Source organism: Rutidosis leptorrhynchoides, chromosome 6, assembly GCF_046630445.1.
Source record: "Rutidosis leptorrhynchoides isolate AG116_Rl617_1_P2 chromosome 6, CSIRO_AGI_Rlap_v1, whole genome shotgun sequence".
NCBI classification, from domain to species: domain Eukaryota; kingdom Viridiplantae; phylum Streptophyta; class Magnoliopsida; order Asterales; family Asteraceae; genus Rutidosis; species Rutidosis leptorrhynchoides.
The window spans coordinates 149,506,658-149,532,363 of record NC_092338.1 but is presented as its reverse complement, the minus strand read 5'-3'; positions in this window follow the sequence as shown (position 1 = coordinate 149,532,363).

Below are 25,706 nucleotides of genomic sequence, written 5' to 3'. Positions count from 1 at the left end.
TGGATAGGTTCGTGATATCAACCGGAAGACCGATTCAAAATATATATATCATCAAGACAAGAGTGAGTATATAGTCCCACTTTTAAACTCTAAATATTTCGGGATGAGAATACATGTATTTTATGTTTTACGATATGGACACAAGTAACTGAAAAATATATTCTACGTTGAGTTGTACCACTGGCATACTTCCCTGTAGCTTGGTAACTAATATTTACAGCGGTATTGTAAACGCGAATCCTGTTGATAGATCTATCGGGCCTGACAACCCCAATCGGACTGGACGACCAGTATTCAACGGTTGCACAGTACTTCGTTTTGTGACTACACTTGGTACGGTGTAGTAAGATTTCATATTAAAGGGAATATGCGACGTGAAAATGTTAAGTATGGTTACCAAGTGCTCAACCACTTAGAATATTTTTATTGAAATGTTTATATACGAAATCTTGTGGTCTATATATATATATTGCTGCGCACTAAACCTATATCTCACCAACTTTATGTTGACGTTTTTAAACATGTTTATTCTCAGGTGATAATTAAAGCTTCCGCTGCATTATGTTGAATCTAAGCAGGATCATGCGTACTCATATTTGTGTCAAAAATAAAACTGCATATCCGAGGACGTGTGTTGTAAAATATGCTAGAAATCGTGTTGTTATTATCATTTGTAAAGTTTGTAAGTCGAAGATTATCGTTAAACGATAATCATCTTTTTATTGTCTAAAGCTTGTAACAAAAATAATGGTTTAGTTTGTAATGTATAATATATGCAGTTTTCCTTTTTAAAAATGTCGCATATAGAGGTCAATACCTCGCAATGAAATCATACGTTATCTAACACGTTCTTATGGTTAAGGACGGGTTATGACATATGCTTATTTGAAAAAGTGTAGATTTGATAAAAATGTGAAAATAAGCTTAAGTTTGATATAAATTGATAATGTCATTGTAATTATTTTGATTGATGATTTTGCTGACACTAATGCATATTTGGATGCACAAAATTTGTGTTTGATGTGTTTTGCAGAATGAAAGGGCTGAATCTTCATCCCAAGCCCGCAATGCTCCTGCTGAGAATTTGGAACAACAGGAGGTGGATAACTACTACAAGCAGGATGTACCTCATCCAGTCATGACTTTTTCCGATATGCACTTGGAAGAATTGCACCCGAACCTGAGATTTGACAGACTTTGGATAGATTATCCAAAATATCAACGGGGTTTGCATACTCTTCATTCCAAGGTTGTTGAGGTACCGAGGGTCATAGAATGGGGACCCTTAGAAGCTGTAGAATTGGCCGGGCCAATTAGGGAATTACTTGTACAGAGGTATGGTAATTCTTCTTTTAATGACTGGATATGTTTATTCACCATACGCAGACCTGTATATAAAGTATGGTGTGAAGAGTTGTTATGTAGTATAGAGTTGAATGATCGGGTAGCTAGTTTAACCGATCGTTCTTTTATTAGATTTTTGTTAGGCGGTTTGATGCGCCACATGTCTTTACTGGACATGGCTCAGGCTTTACGTATATATACGCCTGAGGAGTTAGCGTCTGCCGATTGTAGAGGATTGATACTAAACGGTAGAAAGATAGATGAGAATTTTGATACACACGGTGTGTGGAGTCAAATGACAAGCCATCACCGTTTCAAAGGGGGAAACTACTCTTATTTGGATATAGATAGAGCCGAATTAAGAGTGATACATAGGTTTTTAGCTAATTCGATTACACAAAGGGGTAAGAACAAAGAAAAAGTAAATGAACAAGATTTGTTTTACCATATGTGTATTCGAGACCCACAGAGCGCTGTAAGTATACCATATTGTGTGGGTTATTATTTATCAGCTATGGTTCGGGGGATGCGACCACATAGCATAATAGGAGGTGGTATTTTTATTACTTTGATTGGTGAATATCTCGGTGTGGATATAAGTCGGGGGGGATTATTACTAGAAGAGCCGGAACCCCGCGATACTATAGGTTTAAATGTATACCATGGTGCGAAAGTTTTGAAGCGGCGAAATAACGCCGCAGTACGATACCATGGTAGACATCCACAGGTGGAGAGAAACCAGCAGCAAGGTAATGTAGGAGGGGGGAATGAGATGCAAGAAATGCATAGGTTTATAGCTTCTCAGGAATACGAAAATGCTAGACAGAGAGCATTTGAAGATTGGCAAGTTCATCAGAACCAGATCATAGCGCATTGCCAACATATAGGTAGAAACTATATTCCTACACCGAAACCCGTCTTCCCTCCTTGGTCTATAGAGATTCAGCCACCATATCCTACGTATGATCCTGCCGAAGCATTCTATAGCACTTATGGTTATGCCTGGAACCCCTATTGGTACCAATATCATCCTTAGTTTACTTATTATTTTTTTTATTTTGTAATTTGTAATTATTGATACGTTTAATACTTTTGTTAATATTGTAATCATTTTTATAATTATCTAACTTTTATTCTTAGATTTTAATAATTTTTGAATGTGGGGTAATATACCAAACTTCAAAAATATGTATATATGTTTGCATTTTATCTTATGTACACAACAGGGTAAAACAACGCATTTTCAAAGACTGCCATTAAGTTCAGCAAAAGCAACTAATTTTGACGACAAGATGCAAAATATATGTGAAATAACAACAAGATGGAATGAACAAATGATGTGCACCATTTATCATTCAGCAAACAAACGCCAATATATTTGGAAACTTTGGTAAAATTTAATCATTTTCACACAAATCACCCTCAATAATTTAAATTGTTACTGATTTCTTGCAAATGAGGGCATTGCAAGATCTTAAGTGTGGGAAGGGATTAAATTCTTTCGGATTTTAAAATTTTTTACTTTATACACTTGGTTACCATTAAAAATACTAGTAAAGCAGTAGTTGTATTAGAATCTAGTGCTCTCTGATAAAAAAGAACAGCCCTAGTCTTATATACTGACTACCCAATTCTAGTAAAATTTTTCAATTAAATGAATTCAAATCATGTTTATACATATTTATGAACGATAAAACTAGGTTTTAACACCGAAATTATTGTTATCTCAGAAAGAACATAAATTAAGAAACAAACTAAAATGTCAAAATTCATTTAAAATGGAATAGAGGACGATAAAAAGGAAAATAAAAGCCAAGTGTGAGAAAATTTACCAAATTATTTTAAACATATGTCACATATATCTGTAACAAATAACTGAAAATACTTTTGCTTTGAACTAAACTAAACTGTTTTACCCAATGAAAGAAAAGAAGAGATGGATCTACACGATGAATCAATTCCATCATTAAAAGGAAGTAAAGTCTTCCGAAAAAGACACGCGCTTCTTGATTTAGGTCATGAAGTTGTCGTCCAGACCAGCTGTAGGTTGACGAAAAATCTAGAAAAGTCATCACTAAAATCAGCAGGAAATCCACGGACCTCAGCATTAAACAGGGTCGCCAAGTGGTCAGATTTATCCTAACCATGAGAAGGATTTATTTCGTACAATGGGGGGGCACCATGCAAATTAGCTGGATAAGACTAATGAATCAGATCCCCAGAAAGGATAATCTCCTTAAAGATTAAAAATCAGCTTTTAAGACTGATATTACTCAATCCTAGAGATTGACCTTAAAGATTGAGAATTACAAACTCATGGAATTCAATGATATCTAAACTCGAGCTTAAACGAGAAAATATTTTGATCAAAATTACAAACCGATTTGTTTTCTGAAAACCCTATTTTCAATGCGTTCATTACCATTGAACGTAAAATCCTAGGAATTCACCTGGAATTCATTAGGTCACCTGAACTAAATCGGGTGTCAACCATAAGAACGGTGGTTGCATAACATGGTCAAAGACAGGACTTTGTGCCAAACCGACAAATTATAAGGGTGAGCTTTACTATTGCTCCTACCAAGGATAGTAATTGCGTCCAACACGTTATAGACCATAATCAAAAGCATGTCACGGGACATTGCCTTAACAGTTGCTTGTTCAACGCTTTCCTTCACAACCGGACGGTAGTTTACCGAAAGGTAATATACGGGACAAGTAAACTGGACGTGTTGCTTTTCAAATACAAGGTTAGCAAGTGGGTGACACAAAACCGCAAGTTATTATTATGCTTATTTAAAACGAAGTAATCATGATGTTGGGCTAATTACTAAAATTGGGTAATTGGGCTTTGTACCATAATTGGGGTTTGGACAAAAGAACGACACTTGTGGAAATTAGACTATGGGCTATTAATGGGCTTTATATTTGTTTAACTAAATGAAAGTTTGTTAATGTTAATATAAAGATTTACAATTGGGCGTCCCTATAAATTACCATATACACTCGATCGGACACGATGGGCGGGGTATTTATATGTACGAATAATCGTTCATTTAACCGGACACGGGAATGGATTAATAGCCACTAGAATAATTAAAACAGGGGTGAAATTACATTCAAGGGTAATTGGTGTAATTGTTAACAAAGTAGTAAAACCTTGGTTTACACGCAGTCGATAACCTGGTGTATTCATTAAACAAAGTATTAAAACCTTGTTACAATTCGAATCCCCAATTAGTTGGAATATTTAACTTCGGTTATAATAATAATTTGACAAGGACACTTGCAATTTATATTTATGACTGATGGACTGTTATGGACAAAAACCAGACGAACATATTAAATAATCCAGGACAAAGGACAATTAACCCATGGGCATAAAACTAAAATCAACACGTCAAACATCATGATTACGGAAGTTTAAATAAGCATAATTCTTTTATTTCATATTTAATTTCCTTCATTTTATATTTAATTGCACTTCTAATTATCGCACTTTTATTTATTGTTATTTAATCGCACTTTTAATTATCGTACTTTTTAATTATCGCAATTTTATTTTATCGCATTTTTATTATTCGCATTTTCATTATCGTTATTTACTTTACGCTTTAATTTAAGTCTTGTATTTATTTTATATTTTACATTAGGTTTTAACTGCGACTAAAGTCTTAAAATCGACAAACCGGTCATTAAACGGTAAAAACCCCCCTTTATAATAATAATATTACTTATATATATGTTTGTATTTTTATAAAAGTAAACTAATATAGCGTTGAGTTTTGTTTAAAGATTTCCCTGTGGAACGAACCGGACTTACTAAAAACTACACTACTGTACGATTAGGTACACTGCCTATAAGTGTTGTAGCAAGGTTTAAGTATATCCATTCTATAAATAAATAAATATCTTGTGTAAAATTGTATCGTATTTAATAGTTTTTCCTAGTAAAATATAAGCTATTTTATATACACCTCGTACAACATCAAGTATTAAGTTTTATTAATCATTTTAATTAACTAAGGTTATTAGTTAATTACTTGGGCTTTGTTGGATTTAATTGTTAATTAATGGAACTTGGGCTTTAATTAATGGTAGTGGACTTAAAGAGCCCACCCTACTTCCTTAGTGGACTTATTAGCCCATACTTACATGTAAGTAACCCATTTAAGTTTAACTAGATAGTTTGTTACACTTGGAATCTAGTTACTTGATACTTCCCATGTAAACACCCTTATTAACCTCCTTTTTAGTCAAATGCATGTAAAGAACTAGTAGACAAACTCTTCCTCCCTCCCCCTTGTAGAAACTGTAGGTTGTGATGGGAGTAAAGGGAGGCTTGGTTTCATTTCTTTGTATTACTTGTTGCTAGTTTCCTTTCATTTTATCACACACACTTACTTGCACTTTTCTCTCATCTCACTTTTCTCTCAAGATTGTAAGTAACTTGAACATTTTCTCTCTTCCTTCCTTGAGTAAAAACCGAACCAAAGACTCCTCATCATCATTCTTTTGTTGATTGTTACTTGTCTTTGATTATTGTTACTTACTAGTTGTTGTTGTTCTTCACCAGTTACAAGAATCAAACCCTTTAGTTTATTCTTCTTTTTATCTTGTATTTACAAGAACATACAAGGACTTAACTTACTAGTTATGTTCTACATATAATGTTTGAAAGAAAGAAAGTCATGTGTTGTAAGACATACTTGAAGTTCATGAAGTAAACTTAAAAGTTTACTTCCTAAAGATCAAGACTTAGGCTTGAATCTTTTAAGTATGAACAACCAAGACATTTTAACTTGTTTACTTAGCTTATTTCTTCATTTCTTGCTTATTAAAATCGTGATTTTGGTTGTTAATGGTCAAGTGTTACAAGTTAACTTTGATCTCATTTTTCTTGAACAAAAGTTAACTTTAAAAGTTCAAGAACATGTAAGTAAGCTTTCTTTAATTATAACTTTGTACACTTATGTTAGATCTAGACTTTTGATTCATGGATCTTCAAGATCAAACTAAGAACTATGTTCTACATCTTAAGATCTTGATTAGTTAGTTATTTTCAAGTTTATAGTTCTACATTTCTTTTATATTCCATGTATGTGTTAAATCTAAGACTTTGATGTAACTTTAGTTCATCAAAACACTTGCAACACTTGATTGTGTTGTGCTACACATCTTAGACTTGCACTTGAGTTATGATGGTCAAAACTTGGTAAAGATGATGTAAACCCATCAACGAGTTGTACACTTGAAGCTATATGCATCAAGGATGAGAACCGTGACGAACATCAAGCACCAAAACCCACCGGAACCTACTGTTTTGCTGTTTCTGGGTCTGATCAGTAAGACCTGGCCTGCTGTAACTATGATTTTCAGATATCTATGTTTGATTATATAACTTTTCATATAGGACTTGTCTTAATCCGAGTTACGGTTTAGGATTTATGGCCCTCCGATCGTCACTATGTCCTTTTAACGTTGTGCAGATATTTCTGACCTACTCGCACTTAGACCGTCACCACGGTCAAAAGAAGACAAGTTTGCTTCTGTAAATTTTACCACACTTAAAGGACTCATAGACGGAGCCATGGCCACTGGTCTCACCTTATTTCAGTAGGTATTGAGGCCGTGGTGACTGACCGAACTCAGCCTTTGTTTCAAACTCTTTTCAAGAACGAAACTTACTTTACACCTTTTGTTTAATGATGAATGATGATGACCCTTAAGACCTTATTTACATACTTTTAAACCTATTCGGACGATTTACTAACTTAGTACTATTTAACTTAGGTTGAGGACTTTCCGGACCTACGTACTTGCTTATTTCCCGAGTCATACTTTACCGCTACTTTATCATTGTTAGTTATAGCATTCCCTTTTTTCTTTAACTTATTTTGGGAACTGAGAATACATGCGGATTTTATGTTTTACATACTAGGCACGAGTACTTAAAATTTATATATGTGTGGGTTATATAATGGCAGAAACATTCCCTTTAGCTCGGTAATGTTTAGTCATTGGTTTTTGAACCGGTGAACGCGAATCTTAGATATGGATTCATAGGGTTTGACATCTCCACTCGGGCTAGTCGCGCTAGCATTTAATGAGTGTTTAATACTTCGTAAACATACGCACTTGCCAAGTGTACTTTCAGGGGGTGATAAATTATTAAACGTTAAGTTAGTTACCGAGTGCCCACGGTTGAGCAAATACTTAAACATACTGATTTGGATTACTGTTTTGAAACGCTCTTTGTAGCACTGAAATCTCGTAGCCTACCTTACATTTCTGTTATACTTAAACTATAGCTCACCAACATTCGTTTTGACATTTTTAAGCATGTTTTTCTCAGGTGCTTAAGGTTTGCTTGCTTCCGCTGTGTACTAGTCTTGCTGTAGACACCCGCTGCTTTAGAGATGTCACTGCATGAACCTTTACTTGCATTCAAACATTACTACTTTTAAACTATGATTTGTAACGACCTTAGGGTTACGTACTATTACCTATTGCTTCTGTTCATTGAAGCATACTTTTGATGTAAAACATTTGACGTTAGTTATGATGTCACCTTTTATCATGAATGCAAACTTGTTTTGAAAACGCATATAGTGTTTGACCTTGTAATGATCCTGTTGATGATGGTCCGTACATGTTGATTTAGTACGGGGCATCACAAAATATATTTTGAACTGCGAATACATGAAATGCTTTTATAAATGTTTGACGAGATAGATACAAGTAAAACATTCCTCGAATAAATTATTATGCAGACAGAAGTTCTGCGGATTATTGTTGAATTATGTGGACATGATAATTGTCACCGTTGAATTATGTGGACATGATAATTGCCACCTTTGAATTATGTGGACATGATAATTGCCACCATTGAATTATGTGGACATGATAATTGCCACCAATTGATATGAATGTTATGTATCGAGAGAATGATTTTATACACAGGTTATGTGTATGTTATTTTGTGCACAAGATATGTGTACGGTTACTAAGATTATGAAAAATGGTTTCGTACACAAGAAAGGTGTACTGTATTTAAAAGATATCGCATGTGCATTACAGGTGGGTATAGGATTCGGGCCCATTTGTACCATGCAGGATTTAAATCTTGTGGTCTATCAAAATGATGAATTTTATTGTTTTATGATAAACTTATGAACTCACCAACTTTTTGGTTGACACTTGAAAGCATGTTTATTCTCAGGTATAAAAGAAACATTCCGCTGTGCATTTGCTCATTTTAAAGACAGTATTTGGAGTCGATCATCGCATAATGGAACCAGTTGTTGGTGACTTCGTCCAGATGGATTAGGACGGGTCCTTTTAGTTGGTATCAGAGCGGTGGTCTTAGCGAACCAGGTCTGCATTAGTGTGTCCAACTGATAAGTCGTTAGGATGCATTAGTGAGTCTGGACTTCGACCGTGTCTGCATATCAAAAGTTTTGCTTATCATTTAGTGTCAAAAATTAATTGCTTATCATCCTTAAAGTCTAGACACGTCTTACTGCCCCTATTGCATAGACAGTGTATAGATAAATTCATATCTTAGTGTATCTGTTATTGTTACCTTTGCCTGACAGCTTCCGTAGATTCCTCCGTAACTTATGGGATTTTAGTATTATATATGCATATGTAAATTATGTATTGCAGGGTACTAATCTACATCTTATAATCTATTTCTTATCGAAAAATTCTTCATCTGATCGTACGAGGTGAATCCCTCAACTAGTTCGAGTCCCTCAGATTTCGATAACTATTCCGATAGTTATTCCGACAGCTATTCCGACATGAATATTTACCTAAGCTTCGAAAGCGGTGTCACCAGAATGAATCAATCGATCAGTCATCCCCAATTCATCTGATGGGTTCGTAGTCGACTTAATCAATGGAGACTCGAAGAAGGCGATTCCTTCCACCAACCGAATTCACCTCTTGACAATGAACCTGAAGCGTTTACCGGCGAACCTGTTCGAGACACCATTTTCTCTCATTTCCAGAGTATCTCATCACGATCATATACTATCTCAAATTCAAAACCTCATTCATCCGCTCGTTCCGAACGACAATCATCCCGGAGTAATAGCAAAAGTCAACGAGCTTCGCGCCCGATTTGTAGCCTTGGAAAATATGGTGCAAAACGTACCAGCTTCAGCAACATCACCGACACCAACAGTACCATCAACAACCCAAGTTTCAACGTCACGTGCCTCAACATCTCAATCTGTACCTCGAGCATAACCATCGTTCTACATGATGTTCTACATCATCTATCTTCGTTCGACATGTCGATTATGTAATCTCTAATGTTTTAGAAATTATATATTCTTGTTCTAGTGGTAAATCAAATGAGTTTAATATCATATTAACTCATTAAATCCATGATTACGTCTGAAGAAAATATATATGTATATATATTTTCATAAAGATTGTAATTAAAATTTTTTTCGTACAAACTGTTAATGGTGAAAATATTTTAACGGGTAGGTAATACCCGAGGAATATTTAGATTTCACGTTAATAGTTAATGGTGAAAATATTTTAACGGGTAGGTAATACCCGAAGAATATTTAGATTTCACGTTAATAAGTTACACTGTACATTCTTCGAATCTGATTCAATAGTCATTTACTATCCTACTTACATCCACAGATATACGTATCCATTCACCACAGAATAATCAATTTCATTCAATTTCATATTTGGATTTTGACCTATCAGAATCCAACAAGTGGCATAATGAAGAAAACATTGGACAAAATAAAATTTGTTAGAAACAAACAATTTAACTATGAGAAGAATTTTGTTAAGAATTCACGCTAACTGTTCCTAGCTAACTGTTTACATTTTATTATCGCAGTTTATTTATCGCAATTTAATTATCGCAATTTTAATTATCGTCATTTAATTTCTGTTATTTACTTTACGCACTTTATTTATCGTCATTTAATTTCTATTATTTATTTTACGCACTTTAAATATCAGGACACGTATACAAGGTTTTGACATATCATATCGACGCATCTATATATATTATTTGGAATAACCATAGACACTCTATATGCAGTAATGCTGGAGTTAGCTATACAGGGTTGAGGTTGATTCTACAATAATATATATAATTTGAGTTGTGATTGAGTCTGAGACGTATACGGGTCACGACACGTATTAATTAATTCGAATATAATATATTAAACTATATATGAATTACCGGACTGTTAACTGTGGACTATCGACTGTGGACTAATAACATTGGACAATTAAAAAGAATTAAAATATTGATTTTTAACATATGAAACTAAACAATTCTTCAAGTTTGCCACTTGATTTCATCCTAAACTTCATTTGTATCTTGACATTTACGATATGCGTTTAAACCTTTCATGATTCTTGAAAACACCTCAAGCAAGAGAATGAACCAACCGCACTTCATCTACGGAAGGAAAGATTTATGCATATAGCTATGTACGTGAAAAACTCTCGGGAACTGAGTAAACGTTTAACACGTAGCTGTGCTAACTCCTTTAGCGTTATTATTATCGAAAATAACTTTTCAATTTCTTTCCAAATTAGTCAAATTTTGTCACAGCTCCAGCAAGTCAACTTCGACTTTTCGTTCAAAACAACTTTATTATAACCTTGATATATACGTTGTCTTTTCGCCTTTGTTACTGGGAAACCTTTTATATTCTGCAATATTACCAACATATGTACCAGCAACCTCGTTGCTTCTTGGCTTAAATCTCTCTGATAAATCATTATATTTATTCATTGAGATCCTATCATATACTCATCCGCATCTTGTAACGAGAATTGTCATATCAATTATCGGGAATCAGCAATCAGTACTTTGAAAACTCATAGCATATCTACATCAACAGTTATATGTATAACATTTGTCTCTTAGAATTATGATCTTTCATTCTGAAATTCTGAAAAGCACTCAGTCTACAAATTAATACTCTGAATGTTGAAAAAGCTGAATGAAGTAGCAGAAACCGTAGACGACCGTAAACGACCTTAATCATCGGAAGTTTGATGATAAAGAATAGTATGTTGGAAAAGCTCAGAAAAGTTGGAACTGAAAAACTGATTGAGCAAACTACGAAGGAGTCTCTGAACAAATCACAAGGGCTAAACTTGTACATTAAGAATCCTGATGATTCTGATTCTGATAAAATCTTTAGCGAATATCTTGCTCCGGATTCATGTAAAAATCTTGCGGAAAATCTTTCTTCATCAACCTTCGAACTTAGAAATTCCAAAATATCATCATAAATATCTTCGATATTTCTGAGGATATTTTCATAAATATTTTTGTCTAAAATTATTTATCTCTTCCTGCTATCTATATTACATCATAAAGGAAACCATTTTAGTTTCTAAATTTCTTTAAAATTCAAATTTAAAGTATGAATATTTTTGAAGTAGTGTTAGGAACTGATGCATGAGTTAGTATAATATAATGACACTTGATTAAAGTGATTATATTACAGTAAGTCATGCTGAGTTTCTAATGAAATATGATGATTCACAGATTATAACGTCATCATGTGCCATGTTACACGACTCTTACATTCTATCTTATATATAAACATATCAAGAACATAATTTCTTAATAGATCTATATTTTCTCTGGAATTCTGGTAATTTAACCAATCAAGATCGTGATATTATAATCACTCTCTTAGAACATTAGTCATATTCATTCGAAACTCCATACCTACAAATTCTGGACAATTGCTCGCTTTACTAGAGGTCGAGAAGAGAATAAAAAGGCAAAGAGCTCCAAAATATAAGAGAAAATATAAAGCTCAATAACAACACGGAGGTTACAAACTGTGGATATTAATACAAATAACAATATAAAGACACGGTATAATTAAGAATAGTATCACCCCAAGGTAATAGTAGAAGTAAACAGATTTTTCTGGTGGAAGATTGAAAAGAAGGATGAAAGAAATGATAATTAAGAAAATATTAGGGATTAGAACTGGACTAAGCATTTTCACAATCTTTTGGATGTATGAACTAAGAAGGAAAGTATAGGAATGGTGAGAATATTGGAACGGAGGAGTTTAATTTATAATGGAAATATCAGACAGAGTAATCGAGACAGATCACCGTATTTAATTAAAGAGATCTTAATCTCCTTATTCGCCGAAGAATCAAATCTCTTAGATTTCGAAGATTTTCTTTAAATCTCTTGAATTTCGGAATTCAAACGTGACCACGTCAAAGGTTAAGACGCACCTTATTTTCTAAATTCAACCATGACTCTGTCAAAAGTTAAGACGAATCTTTACTTATTCTATTTCAATCTTTTTGTGATAATTTCACTTGTACGCTTCGAATAATTGAGTTGTTTTATTCAAATCACCTGATGGTGATAAAACTTTAATTATTGACTCAAATTCGTCATGAAAACATTTTTATTGTTAGCCATGACGACCACACTTAAATTTCGGGACGAAATTTATTTAACGGGTAGGTACTGTGACGACCCGGGAATTTCCGACCAAATTTAAACTTAATCTTTATAGGAATTCGACACGATAAGCAAAGTTTGTAATGTTGAGTCTCGAAAACGTTTGAACTATTTTTTTTTTCATGAATCTATTTGTCCTTCGACCAGTGCCGACGATTCATGAATAATTGTTTGTAAATAAAAATACAAATATATATATATGAATGTAAGTATATATAATAATTTGAAATTTATGAAATATTAATTAAACATTAAAACTAGATATGTAAACTAAAATACAAATTAAATTAGTGTAATATAGAAATGAATATATATATATATATATATATATATATATATATATATATATATATATATATATATATATATATATATATATATATATATATATATATATATATATATATATATATATATATATATATATATATATATATATATATATATATATATATATATATATATATATATGAATATGATTGTCACATATAACTAATGATTAGATGTATATTGTAATACATAAAATATTAAATATATGCGATCAGTATTATTACTTATTATTATTTATTTGGTATTATTATTTAGAATTATTATATATATTATCTAATTATATTCTATAAATTAGGAAATTGTACAATTTGTTATCTTTCACAATCAAAGTTACATACTCCTGTCTCTAATATACTAAAAATCAACTTATTCACTATAACAATCCAAGAATTAGTTAGCAATCCATTCAATCCTTATCACACTTTATGTTAATTATTTTATTTCTGTACGAATGGTGATCCTTAACGATTTCATTTGGCTACAAGACAATCGACTATCTCATATTTGTTAAAATTTCATTTGAATAAACAACACCTCTAATCTTGTGTTCTTGTTGAGAACAACCTATCTTCCTCAAACGATCCTGTACGTCGAACAATATCTTCATAAACCCAATATCACGACAACCACGACTGCTAATTCTTTCCTTCTATTTTGATTGAGTTAACAACAACCAAAAATCATCACCAAGCACACCTGCGAACCTACTTTGTTTTTCTATTTCAGTCAGCACAATGAGTAACTATCTATCTTTTTGTGTTTTCGTTTCTCGCCACTGCTATTTTCCTTTGTGCCTTTTGTCCGAATACAACCATAACCCATCGTGAAATATAAATGAACACGTTATTAAACTGCTGCAACTTCTATTGTTATTTTCTGCTGTAAAACCATCACCATCTTAAACAATCACACACCACCATCGGCAACATTATTTTTTTTCTTTTCGTTTTAAATTACCAACCCAAGAATCCATAATCACACCATCCTCCACTGCTACTACTGCAGTTTAGCTTCTGCTTTCTATTCCCATCGTGAACACCCTAAATCACCACCTCAAACTGTCGACATCTCCTATTCTTTTGTTTCTATTCTTCATGAAAACCTCCACTCAATCTTTACATTTTTTTTAGCTAATTAAAGAAGTAAGAAAGATAGAAAGGATTCAGGCTAAGTTACCCACTTTGTTACATCATATATAAAAGGCGAGTAACAACAAGCAAGTGGGATTAAGTATCCTTTCATGGCCGACAAATTTCCTAATTATAAGGTAATGGGTAATTGTTTATTTGAATGAACCAAGTGTGAATCTATAATAAGAAACAATTATGGACATATATGTGTATACAGCGAATGGGTATTAAACAATTACATGTTGGGTCTCAAATTGTGTGGATACCAGTTAGTGGACGATTATTTAAACGGTTTATATTTATTTTTTTTCTTCTCTGGTGACCAGTTTGTTCCCCGAACAACTTAATCTCATCACCATTACATTCCAATTAAACTAGTGATTGGATCTCACCTTGGGCCACAATGATTCAGATTAACTAATTAGGTTTACAGTGGGCCGAGGTTATTGATGGGCCGTCTAATTAAATCTGTTGTTGGGCCAAAGTAAGGTTGGGCTGCCAGATTACGTCCCCTACTAAATCGCTAAACAAGCTGTGATGATGATGTTTGAAGGATACGAGTATTGATGATGTTAGTTGATAATATTGATGAAGAAAACTGAATCATCATAAATAAAATCAAAAGTCATGGTTTATCAGAAAAAGGGGAAAATAGATGGGTGGTTGAGTATTGTGTTGATGAACTATAGGTCCTGAGATCGAGCAGTCTCCTTCAGTCCTATATTCTTTTTTTTTACAAAAGCAACCTGTTATTGGACTGCCATTCTGTTGGGCCGTAATTAGTTTGGGCCGAGGAATAGATATTCTGTTGGGCTTGATCTTATAAATGGATTAATTATATTTGGTTCCATATAATATCAGAAAAAAGGATTTGTAAGGGTGGTTTGGTGTGTTACTGAGTTAGCGAGAGGTCTCAAGTTCGATCCGGGCATAGGCGTTTATTCTTTTAGGACTTGATACTATAAGGTAGCCTTTTTATTATTTACTATATCTATTATTATTATTATTATTATTATATTTATTATTAATAATATTATTACTATTGTTATTAGTATTATAAATTATTTTTGTTATTAAGTAAATTATTATTATTACTAACATTAATAATATGATTATTAGTATAATTAATAGTATTATCATTATTATTACTAGTATTATCATTAAGTATCATTATTATTATTTTCATTAACACAAATTTTTTTAAAATTTTTTTATCATTATTAATAACATTAGTAGTATTATTATCATTATTATTATCATTAATATTATTATTATTATTATCACAGTATTTTTATTACTACAAACAAAACGGTTATTATTATTATTATCAAAATTATTATTAATTCACCTAAATAAAGATTATATATATAAGAAAAATATATTACATAACTTGTTCGATTACGATTATATATTTTAATATATATATAATTGATATAGGTTCGTGAATCCGAGGCCAACCCTGCATTGTTTAGTTGTTCAATGTCGTCATATGTATTTTTACTACAAAATACATTAGGTGAGTTCATTTGATTCCCTTTTACTCTTTACATTTTTGGGACTGAGAATACATGCGCTGTTTTTACAACTGCTTTATTAAATGTTGTTGAAATATATTTTGAACTGCGAATACATGAAATGCTTTTAAAAATGTTTGACGAGATAGACACAAGTAAAACATTCCTCGAATAAATTATTATGCAGACAGAAATTCTGCGGATTATTGTTGAATTATGTGGACATGATAATTGTCACGGTTGAATTATGTGGACATGATAATTGCCACCATTGAATTATGTGGATATGATAATTGCCACCATTGAATTATGTGGACATGATAATTGCCACCAATTGATATGAATGTTATGTATCAAGAGAATGATTTTATACACAGGTTATGTGTATGTTATTTTGTGCACAAGATATGTGTACGGTTACTAAGATTATGAAAAATGGTTTCGTACACGAGAAAGGTGTACTGTATTTAAAAGATATCGCATGTGCATTACAGGTGGGTATAGGATTCGGGCCCATTTGTACCATGCAGGATTTAAATCTTGTGGTTTATCAAAATGATGAATTTTATTGTTTTATGATAAACTTATGAACTCACCAACCTTTTGGTTGACACTTGAAAGCATGTTTATTCTCAGGTATAAAAGAAACATTCCGCTGTGCATTTGCTCATTTTAAAGACAGTATTTGGAGTCGATCATCGCAATGGAACCAGTTGTTGGTGACTTCGTCCAGATGGATTAGGACGGGTCCTTTCAATCATAAATACCACAACACAATTAGGATGGATTTACAAACCAACCCAATTCGACACTTAGTGCAATTTCGACCGAAATGCACTTTCAAGCACAAACCGTGCCCAAACTAACCAACATTCACTAACGCAAGTGAAAATGGTCCTAATATGCCAATTAAATCCAAACACAAGTGTTAAACAATAATCGTTCTCAAAATCGCCCATAAACCCTAATTTTGACCCATAAAGTCAAAATCTCACCAATTACAAGTTTCGACACCAAAACATATTTAACTCGGTTTTATACTTCACTTAATCCATTTTAAGTTTATAAACCTCATCGAATCGACATTCGGGTCATAATCATCAACAAACCCTAATTTTGACTCTAGTCAAAATTAGTCAACCACAAGAACCCTAAAGGTCTCCAAATCATCAATAATCACTAATACTAGTGATTATACACCATTCTCAAGTCTTAAACATAGTTAAATCATTAACCAACCCAAAACCCGCCTTTAACACTTATAAACCCGAATCTTGGTGTTAATCTTCAATTAACAACTAAATGGGTTCCATCTATGAATCATACAATCAAAAGCCCCAAATTTGAATGATGAACACAAAAACGAAATTCGAATTTAGAGCTTACCACTAGTATCACCGTGTAGCTAAGAACGAGGAGAACAAACTTGTCTACTACGCCAAAGATCAAAACCCGCTTCTTCCTTTCCAAAAATCCCTTTGAATCAAATGGGTGTTTGAGTTCTTGAGAGAAATATGAAAAGAAAAGGAAAAAGAAATGAATAAATGAAATGGGTGGATGAGGTTAAGTCCAAAAATCTGGCTCAAATGTGAAAAGACCAAAATGCCCTTTTAAAAACTCTAAAATAGCAAAAGGGGTCTGCCAGCGACATATGGCGCGGCGCGCGGCCAGGGTGCGCGGCGCGCGACTTGCCAGAATCAGAATCCAGGTCTTACAACTCTCCCCCACTTAAAATCGATCACGTCCTCGTGATCTTCACCACTTAACCAATCCGGACCCACTCAACGGTCCTAAATCATATCCCAATTCGAACTTTCCTAGACAATTCTTCCCCATGAATCACCTTTAACAACTAAATCGTCACCCGCGATTTATCAAGTCTACTATCCGAGCACTAAAACCCTGCTCATTCTCTCTCATCGGGAAAACTCATCCAATCTCTAACCGAGATATCAACCCCTAGCATACCATTACCAAGTACAATGCTAAAGTAACCACATACCAACTTAAGGTCAACCATCTAAACCGACGAAGACTGAGAAGAAGTAAATCCTTACGGATAACACTTACCACTAAACATCCCTTGTAGTGCGCAATACGACCCATATGCAACTACCGTAACATCATAATCCAACGGCTAGAACCGATAGCGCCCAAAACGACTAGGGAAATGTAAATCCCAAGGTGTACAAAATCAACTATCGTCACACCCGTAACAACATGTGAGCGAAACACGGCTATCGCCTCACAAATCAGAAAACACGGTCCTCACGACCCCACCATCGGCGTATAAAACAACCGATAGTTCCCACAACATGGTCCTTACGACCCCACCATCGGTGTATAAAACAACTGACAGATCACATAACACGAAGGCTGGCCGAAAACACACGCGCCTTAGTGAATCTGAACTACAGGCGACTCACTACCTTCACCACAACAACAATCAGGATTGGCTGAACTACACGCGCCTTAGTGAATCCGAACTACACGAGAGTCACTATCCCAAATGAATGACCGAACTACACGAGTCATTTGTGAATCCGAACTACACGAGACTCACTCCTCAATACCATGACCGAAACCACACGAGTCATTTGTGAATCCGAACTACACGAGATTCACTTCCACAATAAGATGACTGAACTACACGCGTCATCGTGAATCTGAAAACACACGCGATCCACATTCTCACACAGGAATGGTACTCGCATTTCCCAAGGGTACTCGCATTTCCCGATAATGTTATACCATACCGACATAACACTACTCCCTTGATAAAATCAGCGGACCCCGAAGGTCATGCTCCACCAATCTCAACACCGGATGAAGTCAGCGGACCCCGAAAGTCATGCTTCACCGATATAACACCACGCTCATGATGAAGTTAGCGAACCCCGAAAGTCATGCTCCACCAATCACGTACTCCCATGATGAAGTCAGCGGACCCCCGAAGGTCATGCTTCATCAATCAACGCCCTTTTGGCCTCGAACGACGAGTAGCGTAACATCGCGCTCTGCTACGCCATAGTGAATCCTAACGGATACCACTAACCATTCACACAATCGAGCAAGAACCACCTATATAGAACATAGGCACAAAACAATAATTCTCTAGAAGAGAATCCGGTACGCACATCCCTTAACCGTGGGATTTCACCTTGCTCGCCAAGCACGTCCGTTATCTCTCAACGAGATTTACCACATTACCACATCAGTGATAATTTAAATCCAAACCATAAGTACAATCTAACCGAAATTGTACTCTACCACTAATTGACCAAAACTAGGCCCCAACACAATTTTCGGATCTACTAAAAACGTCATCCAAAATCTCACACTAGAACTTCCTCGTGCGGGAGTGTAACTCCCTGATAGTGTTCCAAATGAACATATATTTAGTAGCAATATCGTTCCAATATGTAAAGTTTTTAAATGTAATTTCCTTATTTTTAGTTGTAATAGTTAAATAAATAAGTGCGAAGACGAAAGACGCAAATCGCTCGAAAATGAAGATTTAAAGACAAAAACGAAGATTTGAAAGACCAAAACGTCCAAAAAGCTCAAATGTACAAGATACAATTAAAAAGGTTCAAATTATTGATGAAGAACGTCTAAAAATGATAAGAGTACAAGTTACAAAACGCAAAGTACACGATATAAAATAGTACGCAAGGACGTTCGAAAATCCGGAACTGAGGCATGAACCAACTTTCAGCGCTCGACGCAACGGTGTAAAAATTACGAGTCAACTATGCACAAGAATAAAATATAATATTTAAATAATTCATAATAAGAATAATATTAAATAATAAAAAGTTGTTAATTGAGCATAGTTCAGGGGTCGTAAATGAAAATTCAATTTCTAATTTCGCCTATAAAAGGCGATCTATGTAACGATGAATTAAGGAAGAACTTTTCTATCTTTTTTTTTATCCGATCAAATATCTATATCAATTATCAATATCTATATTCTATATCTCTATCATAATGTTAACTTAATAAGATATAACAATAATCTTAATTTTAATTTTAAATTATGATAATAATAAGATTTATGATAGAGATCGTTTGAGTGTGTAAGTCGAAATTCTGTCCGTGTAACGCTACGCTATTTTTAATCATTGTAAGTTATGTTCAACCTTTTTACATTAATGTCTCGTAGCTAAGTTATTATTATGCTTATTTAAAACGAAGTAATCATGATGATGGGCTAATTACTAAAATTGGGTAATTGGGCTTTGTACCATAATTAAGGTTTGGGCAAAAGACCGACACTTGTGGAAATTGAACTATTGACTATTAATAGATGGGGGGTATTGTCTAATTGAGTGACAACTCATTGGAGTCTGTCGAACCTATCTTCAAATTAATTAACCTAATAATTAATAATGATTATGGTTGTCCTATTTAGTGATGTTCATATGGAATCTGTTATAATCATTTAATTAATCAATTGGGTTGGGTAATTGATTATTCATTCTGATCAAGTGGATGAATTAATATTCATAAACTAATTAAAACAGGGGTGGATTACATACAGTGATAACTGGTGTAATTGTTGACAGAAGTGATAACTGCGTCACAGTTTAAATCCTTAATCAGTTGGAATATTTGACTTCGGGTATAAGGGTAATTTGACGAGGATACTCGCACTTTATATTTATGACCGATGGACTATTATGGACAAAAACCAGATAGACGTATCAAATAAACCAGGACAAAGGACAATTAACCCATGGTAATAAATTAAAATCAACACGTCAAACATCATGATTACGGAAGTTTAAATAAGCATAATTCTTTTATTATATTTCTCATCGTATCTTTATTTACTGTCATTTTATTACTCGCAATTTTATTTACTGTCATTTTATTTATTGTCATTATTTTACGCACTTTAATTATCGTCATTTATCTTTACGCTTAAAATATAGAATCGACAAACCGGTCATTAAACGGTAAAACCCCCCTTTTATAATAATATTACTACTTATATATATATATATATATTTATATAAATATAGTTTTATAAAAATATAGTACGTAATCACTAGCTCCCTGTGGAACGAACCGGACTTACTAAAAACTACACTACTCTACGATTAGGTACACTGCCTATAGTGTTGTAGCAAGGTTTAGGTATATCCCATCCGTAAATTAATAAAACTTGTGTCATATTTTGTAGTATTTCCTAGTAAAAATAATACTATTTCGTACCCTCACGCTACATCATCAAGTTTTTGGCGCCGCTGCCGGGGACTCGGCGAAACACTATATTTTTAATTTATATTTGAAAAAAAAAAAAAAAAACGTAAAAAAAAAAAAAAAAAAAACGTAAAAAAAAAAACGTAAAAAAAAAAACGTAAAAAAAAAAAACGTAAAAAAAAAAAAAAAACGTAAAAAAAAAAAAAAACGTTATAAAAAAAAAAAAATTATAAAAAAAAATATATTTTTAAGATTTTGTCTATAAAAAAAAATTTTTTTTTTTAGTTTTATTACCTTTAGATTTTTAGACTATATTCGCAACTTTTAGTATTAAGTTTAGTTTTGCCATAGTTATTTTTACTTCTAGAATTTTTAGTTTTGCCGTAAAATCCCTTAAGTGCTTTTTCTTTAGACTAAGATTTAGGTGCCTTAAAATTTTGCGACGCCATTTTTCGCGCTATTTTCTTATTTTTATTTTTCGACGCGTTTACCTATGTATCTATTACAATTCCAATTAGTGATCTCCATTTGTAGCTTTAATTTTAAGATAGTGATAGTTATAAGGTTGGATTAACCGCGTGTTTACAAACCACTCTTCGTCTTTTTCATTTTTCGACACTTTTCGACGCGCAATCTATTTCTTCCTTATTTCTCGTCATTCTAGTTATAGGACATAGAATTTTATCTACTTCTTATCTAATATTTCTTAAACGAAAAGGAAAATTATCTAAGTGGTTAAGTTAATAGACGTTGACATTTTTCTGGTTCGTAGTAATAGTTGGATTTGTACGTGGACCGGGTTATTGGAGCCAAACAGTCCTCAATTATATTGAGACCAAACGAATCCTGCCCCTCTGCTGCATCTTTTGACTATTCGAAACGTGGGCAAAATCAGAAAAGTCTATTAATTGGATAGCTTATATAAGTTTTTCTTATTATTTTTATAACTAATAGGATATTCTGTGAATGCACCGAGCAAGACGTTCACCACCTTTTGTACGTTCACCACCTGTAACTAGATCAAGACATTTAACAAATATAGCTGCCGTTGATTTTTCTTTAGACTCGTCATCAAGTCGACCGAGTACTTCAACTCAAATTTCCGATAATCCAGTTTTTGAAACCAATATCACAATTGAGAATCCGGAGAATATTCAGGAACGGTTTGTAGATCCCGAACCATTAAACTTTCCTCCGGAACCACCAATCATTCAAACAGAGATTGTTGAGGAAAGAAACCATTAAATCAGAAACCTCTAGTGATTCAGATACAACACTTCCAATCATGGAAAATCTAGAACCTCTAAGTATGGAAGACCGAATGAGAGCTACACGCACGGGCCAAGGTCATGCCATTATTAAACCAGAAGTTAATGCTCCAGATTATGAAATCAAAGGACAAATTCTACACATGGTGACTAATCAATGCCAATTCAGTGGTGCGCCGAATGAAGACCCAAACGAACATCTTCGTACGTTTAATAGAATTTGTACACTATTCAAAATCCGAGAAGTGGAAGATGAGCAGATCTATCTCATGTTATTTCCCTGGACTTTAAAGGGAGAAGCCAAAGATTGGTTAGAATCGTTACCTGAAGGGGCGATTGACACATGGGATGTTTTAGTTGAAAAATTTCTTAAACAATTCTTTCCGGCATCTAAAGCCGTGAGACTTCAAGGAGAAATTGTTACGTTCGCGCAAAAGCCAAATGAAACATTATATGAGGCGTGGACAAGATTCGGAAGGATGTTGAGAGGATGTCCTCAACACGGTTTAGACACTTACCAAATAGTACAAATATTCTACCAAGGTGTCAACGTTGCTACACGAAAAGACATCGACATAACAGCTGGTGGTTCCATTATGAAGAAAACCGCAACTGAAGCTTACAAAATTATTGATAACACAGCCTCCCACTCGCATGAGTGGCACCAAGAAAAAGATATCTTTCGATCATCTAAAGCGGCTAGAGCCGATTCTAGCCATGACTTTGATTCCGTTTCCGCAAAAATAGATGCTTTCGAAAGACGAATGGAAAAGATGAATAAAGATATTCACGCAATACGAATCAGTTGTGAGCTATGCGGTGGACCACACTTATTGAAAGATTGTCACATTGAACCAACATTGGAACAACGAGAGAATGTTTCCTATATGAACCAAAGGCCTGGAAATAATTATCAAAATAATTATCAACCGCCAAAGCTAAACTTCAATCGAAATCAAAACATTCTTTACAATCCAAAAGGACCCGAAAATAACTGGTATAACCAACAAGGTCCGAATAACCAACCAACTCAAAACAACACTTTCAATCAACAAAGACCTGGCTTATATAAACCACAACAACAAACCGAAGAGAAAAAGTCAAATATGGAAGACGTGGTATTCAAGCTAGTTGAATCTCAAACACAATTTATTGAAACTCAAACCCAAACGAACGAGAGATTTGATCAGTCATTAAGAACTCAACAAGCTTCCATTTTGAATCTAGAAAAACACGTAGGTACTCTTGCTAGCATGATGAGTGAGAGGGAACAAGAAAAGCTACCGAGTAATACTGAAGTAAATCCTCGGAATGAGAATGTTAATATGGTTTCAACGAATTCTGAAAAACCAGCACCAGAAGATGGGAAGGTTTTAGATGAGAGTAACAATGAAGAAGTTACACCACCACCACCCGAGTATGTAAAGCCAGTGGTGGCACCATACAAACCACCCATCCCGTTTCCAAGAAAAGGAGTTGAGTATGAGCAAGTGATAGGTAATAAAGATTGTGATACCTCTGGAAAGAAGAAGAAGAAAAAGAATAAGAAAGTGCAAGAAACAAAAGCCGTAAATATAAACCCGGTGAAGACAGTTCCACCAAAACCTCCACCTAGGGTAGGTGATCCGGGTGAATTTATTGTTCCTTGTCTACTTAGTGATTGTGTCATGTATGATGCACTAGCAGATTTAGGTGCAAGTGTAAGTGTTATGCCTCTTTCCTTATATAAGAGATTAGGTGTAGGTAAGTTAAGTCCAACGGATATGAGTGTTCGACTCTTTGATCAAACCATTAAGCACCCAGTTGGAATTGCTGACAACCTACCCATTCAAGTAGGTAATTTAACCTTTCTAGTCGAATTCATTGTCATTGACATAGAAGAGGACTCAAACATTCCTCTAATTTTAGGACGACCATTCTTAGCGTCCACCGGGGCGTTATTTGATGTAGGAAATGGAAGAATGACACTTAAAAGTGGTGACAAATCGATCACCTTTATGATTCGAAAGTCTAAATCTCCACCAGCCAAAACCGTTAAACCAGTAAAAACAATTGGTAAGAACCATGTGGTTTTACCAACTCCAACGGTAATACTTAGCAATAATGAAACGCCTAAGTGTGGGGAAAATGAAGTAACACCTAATGATGACATGATAACAAAGAACCCCGTTGTTGATACGAAATTAAATGATCCCGTTATTAATAGTTCAATGAAGAAACTTATTAAACGGATTCGCGATGCTAGAACCAAGGGAAACTTTAAGTTATGTAACCGGTTAGTATCCAATCTATCACCTAAAGAAAAGGAGAAACTAGTTGAAATTATGGATATTACACAGGAATCCGACCAATGGCTTAAAGAAAAAGTCACGGATATGCAAGTTGATTATGGACCAAGAGAAATTGACGATAAAGTTAATCACAATTTCGACACCACAGCTACCTAAGTGTGGGGAGATTCGAATGTTATAAAAAAAAATGCTATCTAGAGTTAGTTGTTCTGTTCTCGTGTAGTTCCGAGAATGGAATCCGATAGGTCTTTTCCGCTAGCAGACACTAAAGAACTAGTTTTCTCCCCCCATTCTGAATTTTTGTTTTTTTTTTAGGTTTTATATGAAATTAATATGCTTTTAAGTTTTGTGTGATATTTAAAAACAAAATTTACTTTAATTCATTAAGTTGAAAAAATGATTTCTAAAATTCGTCGTGAGTTGAAGACTAGGTCATTAAGCCGAAATTGCTTTACCCGAGGGTGGGACGGCAAATTTTGTTATCATTATTTTTAATTTTATTGATCTAAAGTATGCCAAAAAGATATTAGACTTTATAAATTTTTGAACGTGGGGTAATATACCCAACTTCAAAAATATGTATATATATGTTTGTATTTTATATTATGTACAAAACAGGGTAGAACAACGCACTTTCAAAGACTAACATTAAGTTCAGCAATAGCTACTGATTTTGACGACAAGAAGCAAAATATCAAATGTGATGTAAAATAATATGCTTACAAACTGGGTATTTTTAATCACTTTTCTACACTAATCACCCTCATGAATTTATAATTATAGTCCGATTTCATGCAAATGAGGGCATTGCATGATCTCAAGTGTGGGGAAGGGTTATAAATTCTCTCGGGTTTGCACTTAGTTTATTTGCCAAATTTTGTGAAAATTTGAAAAATTTTCAACTAAATGAATTTAAAATCATGCTTATACATATTTATGAACGGTGAAAACTAGGTGATAATACCGAAATTATCGTTACCTCGAAAAGGACATAAATTGAGAAACACCCTAAAACGCTTGAATTCATTTAAAATGAAATAAAAGAAAATAAAAAGGCAAAGAAAGAAACTAAGTGTGGGAAGAATGTACCAAGTTATTCAATTTAAAACATATATCAC